The following is a 13,989-nucleotide window of genomic DNA, read 5'->3' as shown; positions in this document are numbered from 1 at the left end:
CATAAAAAGTGGTAAAACCTGGGAAATATCTGTTTATTATAAAATTTCCAGTGGCTTGTTAATTTCTTATTTTGACTGTAAACTGTACTTTATCGCAATTCAATACTGCCAGCTTCAAAATAAATCAGAATAAGAAGAGGCAAGTAAACTTGTGGAAAAATCAAGAAATATAAAACATTAATCACAGTGTTGTTCATTACACTTGCTGGAAACATACAAGTGAGTCACTTTTGCATAAAATTTATAACTGATGAGTACCACACCATTCCTTAAAAATTGTGTATAATTCAAATGCTGCCTATACTACAGCATATAAAAAGCTTTAGATCTACTAAGCTTTCATGCTGATCCATCAACTTAGAAAATGTTTGTAAAATTTTTTAAAATGCAGTGTAAACATTTCAGCCCTGAACCTTCTTTCTATGCCTTTGAACCTTCTCTTTCATGTGCAATACCTGAAGGCCCACTGAGAATAACTGCTGAAAGCCCCAAAGATTGGTAAAACAGAATTTCTGACTCAGGAAATAAAGATCAGCTGAATAGGATTCCCATACGGCAATCCAGATCAATGGAAAAGCAAGCCCAGAAATTTACAGTATCTATCCTAGACAGTACAACATGAAGGTTGTGTTTCATTGCTGGTAACAAAACTCCCAGTGGCCAAGAAAAAAAAAAAAAAGGGAGATACAAAAATTGTAGATCCAGTAATAAGGGACTACACTTTATTTTGACATTTTGCTTTAAGTGGAATTAAAAACACTGCCTTTATTTGGCGTCACTGATATGGTAAACAATTCCTGCAACCAAACTATTGCATTCTGCTGAAACAACTAAAGCAGTAATGAGACACGGATTAGTTTTAGGGAAAATCTTTACACATTTCCAGCAACTATCATCCTAGATGGTGATGATTTCATATGCTTTATGCCAAGAAAAATAATGATTTACTTCGCTTGTGAAGAAAAACTCAGAATACACCTATAAATAATTTAAAAACAAATTATAAAACCCAGAAAAGTTTATTACAATACTCTTAAATTCTGATGTACTGAATAATCCATGTGGAACGAGAACTGCCTCCACAATACTGGTACTGGGTGGCACTCCAGTTGATATTTCAGTTCCTTAAATAGCATACACTACCTCATAAGGCAATCCTTTCCCTTTTTGGACATGCCATTATTCTCAGCATATCTGGAACTGAGTAATTTGCATCTGTTTGGTCCTATTCTGACTACTGTGCTACATACATTCCCTGTTCTACATAACTATTCTCTTAAATATTGTGTACCATGGGCTTTCCCCATCTCTTTGCTGCTGCTGCTGCCACTAAGTCGCTTCAGTCGTGTTCAACTCTGTGGGACCCCACAGACGGCAGCCCACCAGGCTCTGCCGTCCCTGGGATTCTCCAGGCAAGAACACTGGAGTGGGTTGCCATTTCCTTCTCCAGTGCATGAAAGTGAAAAGTGAAAGTGAAGTCATTCAGATGTGTCCAACTCTTTGCAACCCCATGGACTGCAGCCTACCAGGCTCCTCTGTCCATGGGGTTTTCCAGGCAAGAGAACTGGAGTGGGTTGCCATTGCCTTCTCCACCCCTTCTCTTTAACTCTGCATTAAACAGCCCAGTTCTTTACTCCAGTATTCCTGCAACATTGTTTCCCAATTCTTTGAAACTATGTTTATCTCCAGACACAACTTCAGTTTTAATTAAAGAGTGACATTCAAAATTTAATACAGTACTACACATAGGTTTCGGATAAGGCAATGGCAACCCACTCCAGTATTCTTGCCTGGAAAATCCCATGGACAGAGGAGCCTAGTAGGCTGCAGTCCATGGGGTCGCGAAGAGTTGGACACGACTAAGCAACTTCACTTTCACTTTTCACTTTCATGCATCAGAGAAGAAATGGCAACCCACTCCAGTGTTCTTGCCTGGAGAATCCCAGGGACAGGGGAGCCTGGTGGGCTGCCGTCTATGGGGTCGCACAGAGTCGGACACGACTGAAGCGACTTAGCAGCAGCAGCATAGATAGGTTTACCCATTTCACAACATTCTCTGCATCTCATCTAGCCACCATGTTTTTGTGGGTTTGCATTAGATTTCTACAGTAAAGAGCCATATATTCATTAACCACTAGAACTCTTCTCTTGGATTTCTCAAACTCAGAATGTCCAAAATTGAATTCATCCTCTCCCTGACCCTTCACTTCTCCACTTCATCACACTCCAAATACACATCACCTCATAATTTTCCTACACAGTACCAGTGTCTAGGCTAGAAATGCTTAACCTAGGAGCACTCAATCCACCTCCTTCCCCTCGTATCACCCAATTCCATCAAATCTGCCATTCAGTTCAAGAGTCTGGGCTCTAAGACAAACTGCTGGAGTCTAAATCATTGCTCTGCCCTAAGCAGTTGTGTGGCCTTAACAAGTAACTTAGCTTCTCTATGACTCAGTTTCCCCATTTTAAAAATGTTAATAAGATAATTTGCCTCATAAGGCTGCTGTAAGGACTAAATTAAATCATATACCCAATGTGCTTGGTAAAGTGATCAGTCTACAGCTCATAATGCACAGCAATTATTAGTTGCTATTATAATCATTATCACTGCCTTACTATCTCTCACATTATCATTCTCATCACTGCTTATTGTTTAGTTCAGGTCCTTCACTGTTTTTCATCTACATTATTGTTGGAGCTTCAAACTGTTGTCTCTGCTTCCCTTCTTGTAATACTCTTTTTTATATAACTTTGATCATGCCATCTCCTAGTTCCAAATGCTTTCATGGTTTACTATCACTCTTAGGTTAAAGGCACATTATTGAATGTGATATACAAAACCCTAGGTAAGATGGTAAATTTCTCTAGCCACATTTATCAGCTCTGTTCTCCTAGCACATGATGCTTGAGCCACAGTGATTTATCACCTCTGTTCTTCTAGCATGTGATGTCTGAGCCACATCTGATCAACTATAATTTGCTCAAAATCAGAGATTCTCAATTTTTTTTTTTTTTTTTTGGTGTGTTAACTAAAAGTGGCCAAAATACTCGGAGATTCTGCTCCTCACCCACCTAAATACCCCATTTTGTGAATGCTTATCTTCCAAAAGAAAAGGACTAAACAATAGGAGATATCATTATACAGGAATGTTTTCATGGGTGGTGTACATGTCTGCTTTAGCAAGAATGATATTTTTTAGTCACTAAGTCATGTCCAATTCTTTTATGGCCTCTAGACTGTAGCCCACCACGCTCCTCTGTCCATGGGATTTCCCAGGCAAGAATGCTGAAGTGGGTCACCGTCTCCTTCTCCAGGGGATCTTCCTGACTCAGGAATCAAACTTGTGTCTCCTGCACTGGCAGGTGAATTCTTTACCACTGAGCCACCAGGCAAGTCCAGCAAGAATGATACAGACTGGTTTTATTCAAAGTACGGCTGAAAAATCAGCAGCATCAACATCACCTGGGAACTTGTCAAAACTTAACTATCAGACCCCACACCGATGTACTGAGTTAGAATTTCTGTGGATGGGGTGCAGGGATCTCTTTTGTAATAAGCTCTTCAGATTCCTACATTTGAGAAGTTCATGCCAACATTTGAGAAGTTCTGATGAAAATCATGCATGGTTTGTTTTTCACTCATGATTTACCAACAATAAGACATGCAAGAGCTAAAAACTACTAGTGATACAAGTATGAATTAACACTGAAGGATACAATCCTGAAAAAATAAGATGATGAATCTATACTAATCATTTATAATTCAGACGCAAGACAGCAGCAAACACCATGACCAATTTAAGAGAGCCCAACTGATATACTGATAACACATTCAAGAAAATACTGGTAATTCCAGCCACCTGTCTGTTGAGCATGAGCAGTTGGAGCTTTACAACTTATCAGTATTTCATTGCACTTTGATTTCTGATGAAATACTAATATCTTGTAGCAGACTCTAGTAATGGGTTGCATTTTGGCAATGTTATATATATTTTAGTAAGCTTTAATATCCAACTTAGACTACTAGTAAGTATGAGCTACAGCCCATGGGGTCACAAAGAGTTGGTCATGACTGAGCGACTAAGCACAACACAAGTAGTCCTTAATTGTTCTTCGAAGTAAAAACCTATGCAAATTTTTTCACTCATGAGAATGGAAGAATGGATTTGCATTTGGGGATTAATTTAATTCTAAAATGGACTGTCCTTGCCAATCAGGAGATGACCAACCAGTTTGTCAATTATTGCTTGAAAGAACCAGAAAAGCCCTCATTTTCAACACTGGTACATGAAACAATCTGCCAGTAACAATTCAGAGTTTTCTTCTGGGAAGCCCCTCCTGTCCCCACTCACCCATTCGGTGGCAGCAGTCCCTTCTCTGTCTACCTCTAACATGTTGTGCCAACCTCTGTAACTGTACTTACTGTGTAGTGAAAAATCTGTTAATTTTTGTGCCTGTCAAGATCTTCTCAAAGCTTGATTCTGCCTAGGTAAAGACAGGAGTAGTCAAAAAAATTATTGGCTGATATATAACCAGTCATTTACTATACCTGTCTATTCTTAGCTTCCTCACATACTTTTTATATCTTCAGTCATTCTGAAAACCATTAATTTTTCCCATTTTTAAAATCATGCTTTAATGATGACAAATTTCACACAGAATAAGAAATTATGCATAAGGGCAGTATGAGGGGCATAAATTCTCTATTAATTCATTCATAATCTGGAATGAGAGCACAGTTTCTATTAAAACTTCACATTCTTTTTTGCCATTCTTATTCATAAATGTTACAAAACATTCAACCACTGTGAACCCAAGAAACAGCAGGTGGAAATATGGTAAAGGCTATGGTAGAAACACAACTAGAGTGGGAATTAAAAGATCCAGGTACTAACCTCAGCTTGACTAACAAACACTAGAACCCGATGCTGGGAAAGATTGAAGGCAAAAGGAGAAGTGGTGACAGAGGACAAGTGGTTAGATAACATCACCGACTCAATGGACATGAATTTGAGCAAGCTCTGGGATATAGTGGAGGACTGAGGAGCCTGGCGTGCTGCAGCCCATTGGGTTGCAAAGAGTTGGACCCAATTTAACAACTGAAGAACAGCAACAACAAGAAACTATCCTAATTTATCAAGACCTCAGATTCTCCAATTCTAAAATACAAATTTGAAGTAATCCATGGGATATAATGAAAGCACTTGTCCCAGAGGTGGCTATAAAGATCAAAAAAGTAATGCAAATAATGTATATTGTAAACATTCCTAACAGCATTCACTATTATAATCATGTAACAACAAATAAGGGACTATAGGGCTATGCAAAACAATCATTTGTTATATCAAAGTAAAAATTTTCTCGTGAAACATCAAAATCATTTTCAACTGCCAGGTTTAGAGAGTTATTTAGACACAGGATCTTACTAAAGATTCTGCAATCAACTCTGAATACTTGCCATGTAAAAAAAAAAAAAAAAACTGGGATGGGAGAGGGGAGGTGTTATCCCAGCTTCACAGGGATAGTCCCCAAAGGATAATCTTAAATTGAGACATAGGGAGGCATGAGTGCCCTTGAAGGAGCCAAGACAAAATGTCAAAAGCTTGAGGAGGAGGTAATTCTCTTGTGAAGACAACCCCTCACCAAATCCTCGTCCCCTTCCATCAAATCACTCTTCTTTCACGTGAATTGTTAACCATAGTTACCCTGTGCATTTAAAATTTAATCTCATATATCTTACTATTATTTTTTCTTACTGTATACTGTATTTTCTTACCCAACTTTTAACCTCTATTCTTTGTGTCACATTTTTATTCAATTAACTCTTACCCTTAATTTCCAGAGTTCTAATACTAATCTTTTTTTCCCCTATTGCTCTCATTTACAGCTATAATTTTAAATACCTTGAGAGCTACCATTTTAAACGTCTTAGATGTTTCAAATTTTTACTCTGACTTTTGATTTTAATAATATTCTAGTCTTCTTAAACATTTTCCCCTTGTCATTTTTGCATTCAATTTATTTATTATTTATGATACCCATTTTTAGGGCCAGCAAAATGTTAAGTCCAGAAAAGAGCCTAAAGAAAGTTCTTATAAGGTATGGCAGTTCTTATAAGGTATAACGTTCTTATGGTATAAGTTCTTATAAGGTTTTTAGAAGGTATGGCAGCTTTCATTTTTGCAACTTCTTCTGCCACTCCAATTCCCCAAAAGATTCACTGGCCTAGTCCTCTCCAAAAGACCTTTAGCTCCCATGGGACAAAGCCCACTAATCACTCCCCCCAGAGCCACAAGGCTTACTCAGCAAATGACATCTGGATTTGCTCCAGTGATGTTGTTAGTTAACTTTTCATGTTATCCAGGCTTTATGCAAGCTATTCTGTGTATTTTAAAAATCCTAACTCCAAAATATGTAACAAACAGTATTTGGGTCATTATAAACTAAAAGACACGAGGAGCCATTACAACCAGAGGGATAATATGAAAATAAGTGTTTGATTACTATGTTATAGAACCTACTAGAGAGGTATAAAAGCGTCCATGAGAATGGCATTGAAACATGTATAATATCATATATGAAACGAGTCACCAGTCCAGGTTCAATGCACGATACTGGATGCTTGGGGCTGGTGCAATGGGACGACCCAGAGGAATGGTACGGGGAGAGAGGAGCGAGGAGGGTTCAGGATGGGGAACATGAGTATACCTGTGATGGATTCATGTTGATATATGGCAAAACCAATACAATATTGTAAAGTTAAAAAATAAAATTAAATTAAATTAAAAAAAAAAGAAAAACGCCATCATTCCTTCAATAAATATACATTAAGCAACTACCCTGTGCCTATACTCTGGAAGACACTGATATAGCAAGGAAAAAAAGAAAATAAGAAAACCCCTATATCAGAAATATGGACAGTTAACACATATTTCAAAAGACCATATTGCATTAGCCAAGCAAGCACTGGAAGCGTCTTAGACAATGACAGTGAATTTGGGTAAACTCTGGGATATAGTGGAGGACTGAGGAGCCTGGCGTGCTGCACCCCATTGGGTTGCAAAGAGTTGGACCCAATTTAACAACTGAAGAACAGCAACAACAAGCAACTATCCTAATTTATCAAGACCTCAGATTCTCCAATTCTAAAATACAAATTTGAAGTAATCCATGGGATATAATGAAAGCACATAGAGAAAAGCAGATTAACTTAGGTGACAGGTAGTCAAAGGGACACAGTAATTATTGATTCAAAACAAAACAGCCATATAAGTTATGTTCTTTTTCTGTTTCACACAAAGTTTATAAATTTTCATTTGTTTCAAGTAGAGAACTCATTTATTATCTTTATTTCAGTTCTTCCAGGATTTCAGTTTTTCTCTTTGGTTACTGTTTTCAATCTCTGATTCTCTAATGGGAGTAAAAACTTTAGAATAATACAACTTCAATATTTTCAGGCCATCAGGCTCTCAAGTCCACCAGCCATCACTATTAGGTTCATTCTAAGAGCTGAACATCAATAACTATAAGACACTGTGGGACTAGAAATAACACAACTAAACCTTCTGGAAGGAAAGCAATGTTTTATATTCCAAATAAGAAACTCAAAGAAGAAAGATCTTCCAGGAAGAGATCTATAGTACACTGTTGAAAGCATTCAAATCCATAGCACAATGAGAAATTAGGGATTAAACACATAAATTAGGAGTTGTTGTGTCAAAGAATTTAACTGACGTTGTGGAAATGAATAAAGTCAAATAGGAAACTGTATAATAATAAAATTTTTAAAAGAGTACAATATACCTTAATCCTTCTCATAATCAAGCTCACAGAGTTGTGCTTTGAAGATATATCTTTGGGCTTTACAGAAATACACAAAAGATCCCTTCAGAAGATCTATTGCTGGAATGTGGTCAAGGACATAGCCCCTTATGTATCACTCATTACTCTCTCCTGTTAAGGCCTGACATGAGAAGTCTCTTATAGAATTTAGTCCAAGGAATGGCATTCCCTTTTCTGAAGAATGCTATTCTTCCTTGTTTTTCAAAATGGATGCTCTAAAACTAACTGCATTCCACTTTAACTACTAGGAACCTCAGAAGCAAATTAGCAGCTTAACCACAGGTCTCCTGGTCTGCTTTCGGTAGACATCTGCCATTATTTCCACTTTCTGTACTGCATCCTGTAGCTGCATGAATTCCTATATTTGTTTATCAATTGCTGCATAGCAAACAACTCCCAAGCTCAGCAACTGAAAACAATAGCTTATTTCTGATAAGTCTGTGAGTAAGGTGTATGGTTCTTATTAGGACCTGGAATAGGCTCACTTTGCAGCTGCATTCACCTGGTAGGTTAGCTCTGGCAGAATTCCCTTGGGCCCAGTAGGCCTTGAACAGGCTAGATGTCTCCATATGGCCTTTCATCTTTGGGAGGCTAAAAGAGGCTTCCTCAATGGGGACAGTGGCATTCCAAGAAGGCCAGAACTTATTATCTGTCTACTTGCATCATATGTGCTTACGTCCCACTGGCCAAAGTGAGTCAGACACGTATATAAGCCAGAGTCACTGTGTACGTGACTCACTGCAAACGATTAATGTGGTCTTCCTAATAGGGCTATTATTAATACTTACTTCTCTTGCAATCCTCCTAATACTTGAATGTTATTCTTTAACAAAGTTTATTTCCTATCTGCTCCATATCTTATCTTTTTAAGAGCTAAAATATTCCTTATGGATGTTCTAAGCTCATACTAGTCCAACATATCAGTGAATGAATGCTTATGTAGGATTCAAAAGTATTTTAAAATTTAAAATGTACCATATGCCACAGCAAATGCTCACTCCCAAATTCTTAAAGATCTCACAAAAGGAATAAAAATTCCTTTGAATTTAAGTTGCAAAAGCTTTTACAAACATTAGTGCCAATCAGTTCCCTCACCATGAAGAAATGCCTCAGTTCCACTGGTGATGTTCCACACTCAAGCTCTTGAGGCACTCTGTACCTGTAATCAATAGCAAATGTATTATCATAAAGTATCCAAAATGCCTGCAATCTTAAAGTCAGAAAAAGAACCATTATCTACATGAAGTACTTCTACACCAACTACTCCAGTTAGCAACCCAAGAAGATGCTGAACAAATGTAAAAATGTTAATCTGAAGAACAGAAAATAATATAAACAAAATGCCAAAATATCACCAAAGAATACATGTAAAGATGAAAGAAATTCATTAAACTTGTTTCATCTTACAAGTATTTTTAAGATACCTTAGTTAGTGTTAGTGTTAGTCGCTCAGTCGTGTCTGACTCTTTGTGACCCCATGGACTGCATCCCACCCAGCTCCTCTGTCCATGAGATTTTCCAGGCAAGGATACTGGAGTAGGTTGTGATTTCCTTCTCCAGGGGATCTTCCCAACCCAGGGATCGGACCCAGGTCTCCTGCACTGCAGGCAGATCCTTTACCGACTGAGCTACAAGGGAAGCCCTAAGATACCTTACATAACTTTAAAGATAAGTTGAACAGGCATTAAAAAATTAAACTATTAAAGACAAGACTATAGTCTTGTGACTAGTTTTAATATGTACTTTTGTATCCCACTGGCTTTTTTTAAAACACCAATTTCAAATTCAAGATTGTATGTTTTTGTGAAAATGAATGGGCTTTGGAATAAGATGCGTGAGTATGTGACTTGAAGGGTAATTAAACTGGTATCAGGTAAGGTGGGTCTCTGGACTGCCAAGGTCTGCACTATGACTGGGGCACACAATACTAAAAAAAGTCAAAACAGCCCTTCTGGCTGCAATTATGATGCCAAACAAGATGCTGTGCTGTGAATAGGTGGCAAAATGCTTCAGAGATTTTTCCACCAGGGGAGACAAAATGTGGAATTTTACTGATGCACAGTAGACTTTTTTTGTTGTCGTTAAATTAGGCCAACAGCAGAGTTATTTTTAGATTAGTTACTTCACTTTCTCTTCTTAATGGGCTGGTATACAAAATAGGACAGAAAATGCACCATATGCCGCAGCAAATGCTCAAATCCTAAATTCTTAAAGCTCTCATGAAAATAAAAGATATCTCTATCTTAAAATATGAGACTTCCATTCAGATGCAGTTAAGACTATAACTAATCTGACAGATATTTATCAGTTAACAATAAAATAAATTATATATTTTTACTTCAAAAACTAATATTTTGGAGGTTTTTTCCCTTTCATCATTTTTTAGTAAAATAAATAAGCTGTAAGGAAAGAGATAAAGTGTGAATGAATGCACTGACTTAGATTTATGATTAAAAGTTAACATTTAAATCATAGAGCATTTTCAAATCCTACAGTGACTAACATAGCTCTTGATTTCCTCAAGTTACAAAATTTAGATGACTCATCGACTTGCTCTTTCATAAACTCAACCTAAAGTCTCTTCAGGAAGGCTTAATTTTATAGAAAGATAAACTTTTAAAACTTTCTCTTTGGAAGCATGCTTGTTGCTTGGGCTATAACACTGACTGAAGAGGACTCAGGCCCTACCTGTCCCTGGCTCTGTGGTCTGCTGGACACAAACACTGCTAACTGCCTTCAGCAGAGGGACCGCTTCTGAACATCTACTGCCCACCAGACTGTACAAGACACTTAGCCTGAAACATTGATTAACCCCACAACAACCAGATGAAGCAGGATCCTCACTGTTCCCCAAGTTTACAAACAAGGACCACAAATCCCGAAGGTTAAATATTTATTCTAATATACTAGTAAGGTCAACCCTAAGCAAGAAAATAAACATGATTGTGATACTGTAAAAAAACAATATATATATATTCTTTGTATTTCAACATGATGATATTCTCGTTTTATGATTGCAATCATGCTCCACAAAACTATACTATTATTTTGATTTATACTACTGTTATAAATTATGAAGATGACAGAATGCATAACATTAAAAACATATAAATGTACATAATATATAATATTGGTAAAAGTTAACTGCTTTAAAAAGAAATTCTCCCCACTTTTATGAATGACATATATAATTAAAACCATATTATGAAATTTTAAAAAATTAAATAGATTAATAAAGTCAACAAACATCTTTAATACAGCAAAACAATTCATCATGTTCTCTGAAATGCCCTGATTTTATTAAAGTAACAAAAGTGCAAGACAACAAACTGCTGTCTAACCCACCTCACACAGTTTACAATTAAGATGAGAAAATAAAGTTCTTATCCCCTTTAAAAAAGTAAGTAAAATGTCTAATGTCTTAATATTATTTTATTAAGATATAGTCTTGTGAGTTCATCATATGTTAAATGTACAGTTTATGTTTTTCCCTAAAAAAAGGGCAGATGAATATTGCTATAGTTCACCATTTTAAGTAATCTAGCTTTGAAAAGACTAAATGTAGAAATTAAATGATACATCTTTAAACTAATACTGATATTTAGGCATAAACATTAATTGCTAAAAAACACTGGTATGCTGATAAATTGGAGTTTTCAATCAAAACTATATTCACATATAACCTCAAGAGATAAAATGTATGACAAAAAACTAGGAAACCTAAAGAATATCATAATTGCTCCAAATGTTATTAAACCAACAATACTAATGAACTCCATGTATAAAGGATACCTTACACATGTGTGCTAAGTGGCTTCAGTCATGTCCAACTCTTTGTGATCCTGTGAACCATAGCTGATGCATACACAATTTTTACAGTTAAAAATACACTTAAGATAATTGGCATTTTGATATAATCCTAAACACCTTAATTCTGAGATATAACCTCTAAGAATAATCAGGTCTAATAGCGAGAAAAAAAATACTAGGCTGAACACAAGAAAAAGTATTCTAAAAACTTTAAAGAAATCATAATACCTTGCCAATAAAAGTGTTAACAAAAGCAAAAAACTGAATAACTAAAAATGTCAAAGGCTGCTTTTAGAGACGAATAGACTTTGACTGGAAAAGAGGAACAGAGAGGTTTATATGCATTTAAACTTCATCACACTTTGTGGCAGACAGTGGTCTTGGTCCTAAAATGAAATTCCATGTCTAAATTACTGTTAAGCAATTTTTATCTAGCCGGGTTAATTAATTTTAAAGAGAGCAACCCTGAAAATAAGAAACAAGAAAGAGGCGAAGTCCTCTAAATAAAATTATAATGCTAGACTTTTATTGAACGTTAAACCTGGTTCATACCCTTTTTCTCTATCAAGTAAATAATCCACTTGGAAGGTATATATGGGGGAAAAAAAAACAAATAAACCAACTTTAAAGTAGCAAAATGTCCTGACATTCTTATCAGTTGATGTAACTATATCTAAGCACTTTATGTTTTATCTTTCTCTGGTTGCTAAATTCACATTTAAATTACTTAAGACTAATTTTACCATATATTTACTTTAGAATTTTACTAAAGCTGAGTTCTAAGAAAGTACAATGAAAGCCCAATCTTTTATAATTTATGAATAGATTATTTCTAGGGCTGGACTAGATCTTGAAAACTGTATTACAGAACTTGTGCATTGGTTTCAATTCATCCATTATTTCCACTCAAAATGAGGACCCTCCCATAACACAATATTGTTAGAATAGTTACCAAGCACACACAGTAACCACTTTCCGAGCATGTGCTTTTTATTAGGGGATCACTAACATATGCTCCCAACATCCATAAGCTAAAGAATATGTACCACTTGCCAACCCTTTCTTCCACTGAGCACATATCTACTCAGTAAATTATTTCCAGACGAATGGGAAAAGGAATTATGTTTCTTTGACTAAATTATCTAATGATGTTCCTAGAACTGAAAGAGAGGGAAGAGACATATGTGTGAAACATCTTCAAAATATTCTTCCTAGTTGTTCCTTAGTGCCTGAAACCTGTAAGGAAAAGTCCAACGTTTCCAACCTCATTTCCTCAGTGTGCACATGTAAAACGGTGGTCGATGGAGGACACAGGACAGTGTATTACAAGATACAGTGGTACTTTTGAAGAGTTCATATCATAGAATACCACGGACTGGGCCATACAGGAAGATTCTAATTCCAATAGAAACTAGTAATTAATTAGCTTTATTATAAAAATAGAAAATTACTCCATTATCAGAACCAGAAAAACTGACTTCCTAAGAAAAGTCAAGAGTAAAATTCTCAGCTTAGCTATAGGCTCAGTAAGAAGTTCTCAGAACAAAAGAGCAGCAACCCAATAAAAGTACGTAAAATACCAAATTAAATGACATGGAGATCATGGTATCCAAATTCATTACTGAAGCAAAAAAAAATACTAACAGGGGAGTCAGACTGATACTCAGAAATGAGAAATCTTTTAAATTTATTATATAAGACTGTTTACAAAACATACGGCTCCAGAAAATTAGAATCATTGCAATGATGAATTTATTATTTTAAAAATATCAATTTTAAAGCCAAGCAATATGGTATAAGACTTTGAATGAATATGGAAAAGAAAATACTGCAAAACTGAGACAATCCTAAATTGGGGCAACATCTAGTTTTGCCACATCTAATAGCTTCAGAGAACTTCATGAATAAACAATTGTAGCTTCACTTGCAAATACCACAAACAAAATTCAAAATTAATTTTTAAGTTTCAGGTTTCAAGTTTCCAAGGATATCTGGTTCAGGCAGAGACAATATTTGACTTCTGAGTACATCCACAAAATCAGATTTTTCTCTAAAGAATATTCCTGGATCAGCTCTTTGTAACAACTGCCTAACCAAAGGGGGCAAGAAATGAGGAACAGGATCTATTTGCTTCTGGTAAATTGCCTATTTCCCTTTCTTCCAGATCCTCAGAATTCATGGAGACTGGTATGAGGAATGTTCCCTTAACTGAACGGGTGGCTCCATCCTAAACTCTGGCACTGTTTTTTAAGATGAAAACAAACAAAAACAAAGCCAATAAATGAAACAGCCCTACGGGGGCGGGGGTGGGGAGGAGGAGCTAGGAAAAAGCAC

General features: G+C 36.2%; 1 protein-coding gene across 1 annotated transcript in view; it reads right to left on the bottom strand.

Annotated features, from left to right (window-relative positions):
• The window catches only part of FOXP2 (forkhead box P2), a 656,652-nt gene that overhangs the window by 614,119 nt on the left and 28,544 nt on the right, over positions 1-13,989 (bottom strand). The window contains exon 2 of the mRNA XM_010831196.1: positions 8,941-9,004. The gene's annotated coding sequence lies outside the window, so the exon portion shown is untranslated. The remainder of the gene's footprint in view (positions 1-8,940; positions 9,005-13,989) is intronic.

Source organism: Bison bison, unplaced genomic scaffold (genome assembly GCF_000754665.1).
Source record: "Bison bison bison isolate TAMUID 2011002044 unplaced genomic scaffold, Bison_UMD1.0 scf7180017864525, whole genome shotgun sequence".
In the NCBI taxonomy this organism is placed as follows: Eukaryota; Metazoa; Chordata; class Mammalia; order Artiodactyla; family Bovidae; genus Bison; species Bison bison.
This window is presented reverse-complemented; position numbering and strand designations above follow the sequence as displayed.